Source organism: Mesoplodon mirus (genome assembly GCF_964341445.2).
Source record: "Mesoplodon mirus genome assembly, chromosome: 7".
NCBI lineage: Eukaryota > Metazoa > Chordata > Mammalia > Artiodactyla > Ziphiidae > Mesoplodon > Mesoplodon mirus.
In genome coordinates this window covers 113,548,074-113,561,147 of record NC_138983.1, presented here as the reverse complement: position 1 = coordinate 113,561,147, position 13,074 = coordinate 113,548,074, and positions in this window count along the sequence as shown.

The following is a 13,074-nucleotide window of genomic DNA, read 5'->3' as shown; positions in this document are numbered from 1 at the left end:
GCTGTCTACAGGAGACCCACTTCAGACCTACGGGCACATACAAAATGAAAGTGAGGGGATAGAAAAAGTTATTCCATGTAAATGGAAATCAAAAGAAAGATGGAGTAGCAATTCTCATATCAAAAAAAAATATAGACTTCAAAATAAGCACGATTACAAGAGACACAGAGGTCACTACATAATGCTCAAGAGATCAATCCAAGAAGAGGATATAACAATTGTAAATATGTATGCTCCCAACATAGGAGCACCTCAATACATAAGGCAAATACTAATAGCCATAAAAGGGGAAATAGTAACACAATCATAGTAGGGGACTTTAACACCCCACTTTCACCAAAGGACAGATCATTCAAATTGAAAATAAAGTAGGAAACACAAGCTTTAACTGATATATTAAGCAAGATGGACTTAATTAATATTTATGGGACATTCCATCCAAAAACAACAGAATACACTTTCTTTTCAAGTGCGCATGGAACATTCTCCAGGATAGATCATATCTTGGGTCACAAAAGAAGCCTTGGTAAATTTAAGAAAATTGAAATCGTATCAGGTATCCTTTCTGACCACAGCACTAGGAGACTAGATATCAATTACAGGAAAAGACCTGTAAAAAATACAAACACATGGAGGCTAAACACTACACTACTTAATAACGAACACATCACTGAAGAAATCAAAGAAGAAATAAAAAAATACCTAGAAACAAATGACAATGAAAAAGAAATGACCCAAAACCTATGGGAAGGCTTCCCTGGTTGTGCAGTTGTTGAGAGTCTGCCTGCCTATGCAGGGGACACAGGTTCCTGCCACAGTCCAGGAAGATCCCACATGCCACAGAGTGGCTAGGCCCATGAGCCATGGCTGCTGAGCCTGTGCGTCCGGAGCCTGTCTCTGCAAGGGGAGAGGCCACAACAGTGAGAGAGCCGTGTACAACAACAAAAACAACAACAACAACAAAAAAAAACCTATGGGATGCAGCAAAAGCAGTTCTAAGAGGGAACCTTATACCAATAAAATCCTACCTTAATAAGGAAGAAACATCTCAAGTGAACAACCTAACCTTACACCTGATGCAATTAGAGAAAGAAGAACAAAAAAACGCCAAAGTTAGCAGAAGGAAAGAAATCATAAAAATCAGATCAGAAATAAATGAAAAGGAAATGAAGGAAACAATAGCAAAGATCAATAAAACTTATACCTGGTTCTTTGAGAAGATAAACAAAATTGATAAACTATTAAGCAGACTCATCAAGAATATATGGGAGAAGACTCAAATCAATACAATTAGAAATGTAAAAGGGGAAGTAACAACTGACACTGCAGAAATACAAAGGATCATGAGAGATTAATGCAAGCAATTCTATGCCAATAAAATGGACAACCTGGAAGAAATGGACAATTTCTTAGAAATGCACAACCTTCTGAGACTGAACCAGGAAGAAATAGAAAATATGAATAGACCAATCACAAGCACTGAAATTGAAACTCTGATTAAAAATTTTCCAACAAACAAAAGTCCAGGACCAGATGGATTCAGAGGTGAATTCTATCAAACATTTAGAAAAGAGCTAAAACCTAGTCTTCTCAAACTCTTCCAATATATAGCAGAGTGAGGAACACTCCCAAACTCATTCTACGAGGCCACCATCACCCTGATACCAAAACTAGACTGAGATGTCACAAAGAAAGAAAAGTACAGGCCAATATCACTGATGAACATACATGCAAAAATCCTCAACAATATACTAGCAAACAGAATCCAACAGCACATTAAAAGGATAATACACCATGATCAAGTGGGGTTTATCCCAGGAAAGCAAGGATTCTTCAATATATGCAAATCAATCAACGTGATACACCATATTAAGAAACTGAAGGAGAAAAATCATATGATCATTGCAATAGATGCAAAAAGAGCTTTTGACAAAATTCAATGCCCATTTATGATAAAAACCCTTCAGAAAGTAGGCATAGAGGGAACTTTCCTCAACATGATAAAGGCCATATATGACAAAATCACAGCCAATAAAATTCTCAATGGTGAAAAATTGAACCCACTTCCCTTAAGATCAGGAACAAGACAAGGTTGCCCACTCTCACCACTCTTATTCAACATAGTTTTGGAATTTTTAGCAACAGCAATTAGAGATGAAAAAGAAATAAAATGAATCCAAATTGGAAAAGAAGAAGTAAAGCTGTCACTGTTTGCAGATGACATGATACTGTACAAAGAGAATCCTAAAGATGCTACCAGAAAACAATTAGAGCAAATAAATAAATTTGTTAAAGTAGCAGGATACAAAATTATTGCAGAAATCTCTGACATTCCTATACACTAATGAGGAAAAATCTGAAATTGAGAGTAAGATAACACTCCCATTTACCATTGCAACAAAAATAATAAAATATCTAGGAAAAAATCTACCTAAGGAGACAAAAGGCCTGTATGCAGAAAATTATACGACACTAATGAAAGAAATTAAAGATGATACAAATAGATGGAGAGATATACCATATTCTTGGATTGGAAGACTCAACATTGTGAAAATGACTCTACTACACAAAGCAATCTACAGATTCAATTCAATCCCTGTCAAACTACCACTGGCATTTTTCACAGAACTAGAACAAAAAAATTCAAAATTTGTTTGGATAAACAAAAGACCCCGAATAGCCAAAACAATCTTGAGAACGAAAAACGGAGCTGGAGGAATCAGGCTCCCTGACTTCAGACTATACTACAAAGCTACAGTAATCAAGACAGTGTGGTACTGGCACAAAAACAGAAAGATAGATCAATGGAACAGGATAGAAAGCCCAGAGATTAACCCACGCACATATGGTCCCCTTATATTTGATAAAGGAGGCAGGAATGTACAGTGGAGAAAGGACAGCCTCTTCAATAAGTGGTGCTGGGAAAACTGGACAGGGACATGTAAAAGTATGAGATTAGATCATTCCCTAATACAATACACAAAAATAAGCTCAAAATGGATTAAAGACCTAAATGTAAGGCCAGAAACTATCAAACTCTTAGAGAAAAACATAGGCAGAACACTCTATGACATAAATCACAGCAAGATCCTTTATGATCCACCTCCTAGAGAAATGGAAATAAAAACAAACAAATGAGACCTAAGGAATCTTAAAAGCACAGCAGAGGATACCATAAAGAAGACCAAAAGACAACCCTCAGAATGGGAGAAAATATTTGCAAATGAAACAACTGACAAGGATTAATCTCCAAAATTTACTAGGAGTTCATGCAGCTCAATATTGAAGAAATAAGTAACCCAATCCAAAAATGGCAGAAGACCTAAATAGACATTTCTCCAAAGAAGATATACAGATTGCCAAAAAACCCATGAAAGAATGCTCAACATCAATAATCATTAGAAAAATACAAGTCAAAACTACAATGAGATATCATCTCACACCAGTCAGAATGGCCATCCTCAAAAAATCTAGAAACAATAAATGCTGGAGAGGGTGTAGAGAAAAGGGAACACTCTTGCACTGTTGGTGGGAATGTAAATTGATACAGCCACTATGAGAACAGTAGGGAAGTTCCTTAAAAAACTAAATTAGAACTACCATATGACCCAGCAATCCCACTACTGGGCATATATCCTGAGAAAACCGTAATTCAAAAAGAGTCATTCACAAAATATTCATTGCAGCTCTATTTACAATAGCCTGGATGTAGAAACAACCTAAGTGTCCATCAACAGATGAATAGATAAAGATTTGGCACATATATACACTGGAATATTACTCAGCCAATAAAAGAAACGAAATTGAGTAATTTTTAGTGAGGTGGATGGACCTAGAGTCTGTCATACAGAGTGAAGTAAGTCGGAAAAAGAAAAACAAATACTGTATGCTAACACATATATTTGGAATCTAAGAGAAAAAAAAGTGTCATGAAAAACCTAGGGATAAGATGGGAATAAAGACACAGACCTACTAGTGAATGGACTTAAGGATATGGGGAGGGGGAAGGGTAAGCTGTGACAAAATGAGAGAGTGGCATGGACATATATACACTACCAAACATAAAATAGATAGCTAGTGGGAAGCAGCCACATAGCACAGGGAGATCAGCTAGGTGGTTTGTGACCACCTAGAGTAGTGGGATATGGAGGGTGGGAGGGAGGGAGTTGGAAGGGGGAAGAGATATGGGAACATATGTATATGTATAACTAATTCACTTTGTTGTAAATTAGAAACTAACACACCATTGTAAAGCAATTATACTCCAATAAAGATGTTAAAAAAAAAAAAAACAGAAACACATGGAGCCTAAGCAATATGTTACTAAATAACCAGTGGATCTCTGAAGACATTAAAGAGGAAATCAAAAAATACCTAGAGACAAATGACAATGAAAACACAATGCTCTAAAACATACAGAATGCAGCAAAAGCAGTACTAAGAGGGAAGTTTACAAAAATACAAACTTACCTGAAAAAAGAAGAAAAATCTCGAACAACCTATCCTTACACCTACAGCAGTTACAGCAAAAAGAACAAACAAAACCCAATGTTAAAAGAAGGTAAGAAATCATAAAGATCAGATCAGAAATAAATGGAGACAAAGAAATCAATAGCAAAGATCAATGAAACTAAGAGCTGGTTCTTTGAGAAGGTAAACAAAATTGATAAACCTTTAGTCTGTCTCATCAAGAAATAAACGGAGATGACTCAAATCAAGAAAATTAGACATGAAATAGGAGAAGTTACAATGGACACCACAGAAATACAAAGGATCATAAGACACTACTACGAGCATTATACGCCAATAAAATGGACACCTAGAAGAAATTGACAAATTCTTAGAAAAGTACAACCTTCCAAGATTGAACCAGGAAGAAATAAATAATATGAACAGACCAATCACACATACTGAAATGAAAGTGTGATTAAAAATCTTCCAGGGGGGACTTCCCTGGCAGTCCAGTGGTTAAGATGCCATGCTTCCAGTGCAGGGGGCATGGGTTCAAACCGTGGGCAGGGCACTAAGATCCCAAATGCCTTGTGGCAAATAAATAAATAAATAAATAAATTAATTAATTAATAAGCAAATAAATAAATACATTCATAAAAAATAGCAAAAATTAAAAAAAAATCTTCCAAGACTAGATGGCTTTACAGTTGAATTCTATTAAACATGCAGAGAAGAGTTAACACCTACCCTCCTGAAACTCTTCAAAAAATTTCAGAGGAAGAAGCACTCCCAAGCTCATTCTTTGAGGCCACCATCACCCTGATACCAAACCCAGACAAAGGTATAACAAAAAAAGAAAATTACAGGTCATGAACATAGATGCAAAAATCAACAAATTAGTAGAAACTGAATTCAACAACACATTAAAAGGATCATACACCATGATCAAATGGGATTTATCTCAGGAATGCAAGAATTTTTCAATATACACAAACCAATCAGTGTAAAACACCACATCAATAAACTGAAGAATAAAAACCATCTGATTATCCCAATAGATGCAGAAAATGTTTTTGACAAAATTCAACACCCATTTGTGATAAAAACCAGAAAGTGGGCATAGAGGGAACATACATCAACATCATAAAGGCCATGTATGATAAACCCACAGCAATCATCATTCTCGTGCAAAGTTTTGTGTGATGTATTTTCATTTCACTTTCATTTATGTTGGGTATATATCTATCGAAAAAATTATGAGTCATATGGAAACTTTATGTTTATTTTCAACTTTTTGAGGAAGTGGCAACATGTTGTCCAAAGTGGCTGAACCATTTTACTTTACTACCAGAAATACAGGATTGTCTCAAATTTTGCAAATTCTCACCAATTCTTTTTACTATCTATTAGAGTATAGCTACCCCTGCAGGCCTGAAGTGCTATCTCATTGTGGTTTTGTTTTACATTTCTCTTATGGCTAATGATGTTGAGCATCTATTGATGTGCTTATTGACCATTTGTAAGTCTTCTTTGGAGAAAAATCTATTCAGATCTTTTGCATACTTTTTTATTGAATCATTTATATTTTTGTTTTTGAGTTGTAAGTGTTCTTTATATATTCTAGATAAACTCCCTTACCAGACATATGATTTTTTAAATATTCTATCCCATTCTTTGAGTTGTCTTTTCACTTTCTTGATGGTATTATTTCTAGCACAGAAGTTTTAATTTTAATGTAATCCAGATTTTCTATTTTTTCTACCATCACTGTGTTATTAGTATCATTAGTGCCTAACCCAAGTTCACAAAGATTTACTCCTATGCTTTTCCTTAAGAGTTTTATAATTTCAGCTCCTACATTTAAGTCTGTAATTCAATGTGAGTTAATTTTTGAGTATGGTGTGAGGTAGAGTTCCAACCTCCTTCTTTTACATGTAGACATCCAGTTGTTCTGCTACCATTTATTAAAGACTATTTTTCTACATTGAACTGTCTGGGATCCTTATTGAAATGAAGATTATTGATCATAAATGTAAAGGTTTACTTCGGGATTCATAATTCTATTCCATCAATCTACATATCTATCTTTATGCCAGTACCACCCAGTATTGATTACTCTAGTAATAAGTTTAAAAATCAGGAAGTGTGTGCTCTCCAACTTTGTTCTTTTTCAAGATTGTTTTGACTATTTCAGAACCCTTAAATTTTCATATTAAGTTAAGATCACCTTGCCCATTCCTGAAAAAAATGTCAGCTGGATGTTTGATAGGGAATCTAACAATATTGTCTTCTGATCCATAATCTTTAGATGTCTTTTTATTTATTTAGATATTCTTTCATTTCTTCCAATAATATTATGTAGTTTTCAGTATATATGTAGCCTTGTGCTATTTTTCCTTAAATTTTTACCAAATTATTTTGTTCTATTTTATGCTATTGTAAGTAGAATTGTTAGTTTCATTTTCAGAATGGTCATTGCTAGTGTATAGAAATATAATTGAATTTTTGTATATTGATCTTGAATTTTTTAATCTTGCTGAACTCATTTGTTATTTCTAATAGATTTTTGTTGGAGCCCTCAAGTTTTTCTAAATATATAAGATATATATATTTCCAAAAAATATTAGTTTTATTTCTCCCTTTTTCTAAAATGGATGACTTTTATTTGTTTTTCTTGCCTATTTGCCCTGACTAGAACTTTCAGTACAGTGTTGAATAGAAGTGGAGAGAGAAAAGATCCTTTTTTTTTACCTTGTCTTATAGAGAAAACATTCAGTATTTCAACATAAGTGACAGAGTAGCTGTGGTTTTTCAAAGAAACCCTTATCAGATTGAAGGAGTTCCCTTCTATTCCTAGCTTATTGAGTGTTTTTATCATAAAAGAGTGTTAGATGTGACAAATAAATCTTCTGTATCTACTGACACAATCAACTGGGTTTTGTGCTATAATCTATTATCATGCTGCATTACATTAATTGAACTTCATATGCTAAAACAATCTGGCATTCCTGGGATAAATCATACTTGGTTATGTTATATAATTATATATATGTATATGTATATATGTGTGTGTGTGTGTGTGTATTGCTGGGCACACAATGCTAGTATTTTGTTAAGATTTTTGTGTCTTTATTTTAGAAAAAAGATATTGGTCTATAGTTTTGTTGAGATATTTTTGTGTGGTTTTAATAAAAATTGCATTCTTAGCCTCATTGAATGGAAAGTGTTGTCTAAATTTTTGGAAGAGTTTGTGAAGGATTGGTATTAATTCTTCTTTGAATATTTGCCATAATTCACCAGTAGAGCCATCTGTGCCTGAAATATTCTTTGTAGGAAGTTTTTATTTGTTTGTTTAATTGAAGTATAATTGACTTACAATATTATGTTAGTTTCAGATGTACCAATAGTGATTAGGTATTTTTATACATTAAAAGGGGAAGGTGGGGCAAATTAAGAGATTAGGATTGACAAGTATATACTACTATATGTAAAATAGATAGCTAGTGGGAACCTGCTGTATAGCACAGGTAGCTCAGCTTGGTGTTCTGTGATAATCTAGATGGGTGGGATGGCAAGGTGGGAGGGAGGTCCAAGAGGAAGGGGATATATGTATATTCATAGCTGATTCACTTCATTGCACAGCAGAAACTAACACAACATTGTAAAGCAACTATAATTCAATAATAAAAAAAGATCATCTTGCTAAGCCTAGTTACCATCTGTCACTATACAAAGTTATTGCAATGTCATTAACCACATTCCCTATGCTGTAGGAAGCATTTAGATTACTAATTCAATCTCTTATGTTATAGCTCTAGAGGTCAAAAGTCTGAAATGGATATCACAGACTGTGTTCCTTCTGAAACCTCTAGAGAAAAATCAGTTTCCTTGCTTTCTCCAGGTTCTAGGTGCTGCCTGAATTCCATGGCTAATGGCCCCTTCCACTATCTTCAGAATCTATCACTCCAACTTTTACTTCTGTGGTCACACACCTCACACACCATCTCTCACTCTGACCCTCCTGCATTCCTTTTATAAGGACCTTTCAGATTACATTGAGAACACCCAGATAACACAGGATAATCTTTCTGTCTTAAGGTCTTTAATTTACTCACATCTGCAAAGTCTGTTTGCCATTTAAGATAACATATTTGCAAGTTCTGGGGATTAGGACTTAGACATCATTGGGGGTTATAATTCTGTCTACTGCAACCCTTATGTAATTTTCTCTTCCTCTTTTTTTATTCACTATTGTTGTTATACCTGTTATATCTACATACATTATAAACTCAAAAATTCATTGTTGTAATAATTACTTTAGTTCATCTTAAGCTTTTAGAAATCTGGAATGCAAAAGGAGAACAAGTAGGTATTTATGAATTTTGTTATATTCACTTTATTATTTATCATTTTTGTTGTCTTCATTGTTTCCTGTGGAATCACGAAACTATTTGACATTATTTCCTTCTTCCAATATATTTTTGCCCTCACCTACCTTCTTTATCCAGTTATTGTTAAATGTATTACATTCTTATATAATACAGAACCATTCATGTAATTATATATATGTTGTCTTATGTAATTTCTTATTAAATAAAGACAATAAAGGAGATGAAATATGCAATTATACTGTTTTTTATATGTTCCTACATAATTAACTTTATTTTTTGTGTGAAGTTAAACTACTGTCTGATGTCAATTGATTTCAATCAGAACTTCATTTAATATTTCTTACTATGTATTTTCCAGGAAAATATGCACCTTATTTGGCCTATCATTTTTTTCTATCTCTTTGAATTTGTCATCCTACTGCCTTATGATTTCCACTGTTTCTGATAGGAAGCTAGCTGTTATTATTTTTGGGCTTTAGCTGTTATTATTATTGGGCTTTTTTTGTATATGATAAGTGTTTTCCCCCTACCTTGATGCTATTAAGATCTATTTTTCTTTCAGCATTGTTACTGTGATGTGCTGTTTGTGTATCACTTTGAATTCATCCTATTTGGAGTTCTTTGAATTTCTTCACTGTATAGTTTAATATTTTTTCATCAAATATGAGAAGTTTTGCCATTATTTTTTCAAGTATTTTTTTCATGTTTCTCCTCTCTTTCTGGCACTTCCAATAAGGGTATGTTGCTTAATGATATCTCATATTTCTCTGAGGCCCTTTCAGTTTTCTTCTTTTTTTTTCTTTTTTCTCTTTGTTCTTCAGATTTAGATTCAGATAGTCACTTGTCTTCAAGTTTGCTAATGTACTCTTCTGCCAACACAAATTTATAGTTGGATCTCTCTGAATATTTTTTACTCTCTTTTAAAACTCCAATGTTTCAATTTTTTAATAATTTCTATTTCTTTAATACTATTTTTAATTTAATGAGATATGGATATCATACCTCCTTTACATCTGTAACCATAGTTTCTTTTCATTATTTGATAATATTTATAATAGATGATTTGAATTTTTCCCACTAAATGTAATATCTGGTTTCTGTCAAAGGCCATGTATGTTGCCTTCCTTTATTGTTGTATATGGGTCATGCTTTTATGTTTCATTGTATGTGTCATAATTTTGTAGGATATTTTAGATACTCTTTTGTAGCAACTCTGAATATTGACAACAACCACCACTATATATCCAATCCACAGGGGTTGTTTTTGTGGTTTATGGTCAGCTTGTTTTCTTGTTTATTTACCATGTTACTTTGCTGGACTATTTTAGTGGAATGTATTTACCCCACAGTGTGCAGCATTTGATGTTGTTCCTCATAAGTTTTAACCTTGGGCATGTATTCAGATACGTTTCTCCTTCCCTTTTCAAGGAGGTTAGCTGTTTTAGCTGGACTTTGGATGTTTATTTCTTTGATGTCTCTAATACATTGCTAACTGATCTGCCTTTTTTCAGCTTTATTTAGATATTGTTGACATATAACATAGTGTAAGGTAAAGGGGAACAAAGAGTTGGTTTGACACACTTACATACTGCAAAATGATGACCACCATAGTGTTAACTAACACCTCCATTACTTCACATAATTACATTTCTTTTTTGTGGTAAGAACATTTAAGACTTACTCTCTCAGCAACTTTCAAGTATGTCATAAAGTACTAGTAACAATAATCATCATACTATACATTAGAGGCCCAGAACTTATTCATTATATCATATAAATTTGTAGGCTTTGACCAGCGTCTCCCCATTTCCCCCAACCCTCAGCCCCTAGTAACCACCATTCTACCACCATTCTACACTCTATTGCTATGAGGTTAGGTTCTTTAGATTCCATGTATGTGATGATAGGATATTTGTCTTTCTCTTACTTATTTTACTTAACATAATACCTTCAAGATTCATCAACATTTTCCCATATGACAGGATTTCCTTCTTTCTCATAGCTGAATAATATTCCATTATATATATATATATATATATATATATATATATATATATATATATATATATATATATACACACACACATACACATATATGTCATCCATTTATCTATTCACAGACTTTTAGGTTGTTTCCATATTATGGCTACTGTGAATAATGCTGCAACAAGTGTGAGATTGCAGATAACTCTCTTATACTGTTGGTGGCAATGTAAATTGATACAGTCACTATGGAGAAGAGTATGGAGGCTCCTTAAACACTAAAAATAGAATTACCATATGACACAGCAATCCCACTACTGGGCATATACCCAGAGAAAGCCATACTTCAAAAAGACACATGCACCCCAATGTTCATTGCAGCACTATTTAAAATAACCAGGTGATGGAAGCAAACTAAATGCCCATCGACCAATGAATGGATAAAGAATTTGTGGTACATATATACAATGGAATATTACTCAGCCATAAAAAAGAATAAAACTGGGTCATTTGTAGAGACATGAGTGGACTTCGAGACTGTCATACAGAGTGAAGTAAGTCAGAAAGAAAAACAAATATCATATATTAACACTTCAGAAATAGAGACTTAGATGTAGAGAACAAACGTATGGACACCAAGGAGGGTGGGTGAGTGGGATGAATTGGGAGATTGGGATTGACATATATACACTAATATGTATCAAATAGATAACTAATGAGAACTTGCTGTATAGCGCAGGGAACTCCACTTCGCTGTACAGTAGACACTAATGCAACATTGTAAAAATACTATACCCCAAATAAAGGAAAAGATTCATCAATATTTTGCCAAATGGCAGGATTACCCTCTTTCTCATGGCTGAATAATGTTCTATTACATATGTGAATATATATATATTATATATATGTATATATATGTATATATATATATATATACACACATATATGTCATCCATGTATCTATTGACAGACATTTACATCATTTCCAGACCATAGCTATTGTGAATAATGCTGCAACGGATATGAGATTGCAGATATCTCTTCAAGATCCTGCTTTCATTTCCTTTGAGTATATATATATATATATATATATATATATATATATATATATATATTTTTTTTTTTAATTTATTTATTTTTAAAGTGGGATTACTGTATCATATGGTAGTTCAATTTTTTTTATTGGGATATAGTTGCTCTACAATGTGTCAGTTTCTGCTGTACAATGCAGTGAGCCAGCTATATGTATAAATATATCCCCTCCCACTTGGACCTCTCTCCCACCCGCACCTATTCCACCCATTTAGGTGCTCACAGAGCAATGAGCTGAGCTTCCTACATTACACTGCATGTTCCCACTAGCTATCTGTTTTACACACGGTAGTGTATATATATCAGTCACAATCTCCCAGTTCATCCCATCTGTCTTCAAACCCCCATGTCAACATGTATATTCTCTATGTCTTCATTGCTATTCCTGCCCTGCAAATAGGTTCAGCTGTACCATTTTTCTGCATTCCACATATATGTGTTAATGTATAATATTTGTTTTTCTCTTTCTGACTTACTTCACTCTGTATGACAGACTCTAGGTCAACCCACGTGTATACAAATGACCAAGTTCCATTCCATTTAATGGTTGAGTAATATTCTGTTGTATATATGTATCACATTTTCTTTATCCATTCATCTGTCAGTGGATATTTAGGTTGCTTCTATGTCCTAGCTATTGTAAATAGTGCTGCAATGAGCATTGGTTTTCTCAGGTTATATACTCAGTAGTGGGATTGCTGGGTTATATGATAGTTCTATTTTTAGATTTTTAAGGAACCTCCATACTGTTCTCCATAGTGGCTGTACCAGTTTACATTCTCACCAACAATGCAAGAGTGTTCCCTTTTCTCCACACCCTCTCCAGCATTTATTTTTGGTAGATTTCTTGATGATGGCCATTCTGAAGTGTGAGATGACTCATTGTAGTTTTGGTTTTCATGTCTCTAATAATTAGTGATATTGAGCATTTTTTCATGTGCTCCTTGGCCATCTGTATGTCTTCTTGGAGAAATGTCTATTTAGGACTTCCACCCATTTATTTATTTATTTATTTTTTTAATATTGAGCTCCATGAGCTGTTTGTATATTTTGAGGATGAAACCCTTGTCAGTTTCTTTGTTTGCAAATATATTCTCCCATTCTGAAGGTTGTATGATTTTCTTTGCTGTGCAAAACCTGTTAAGTTTAATTAGGT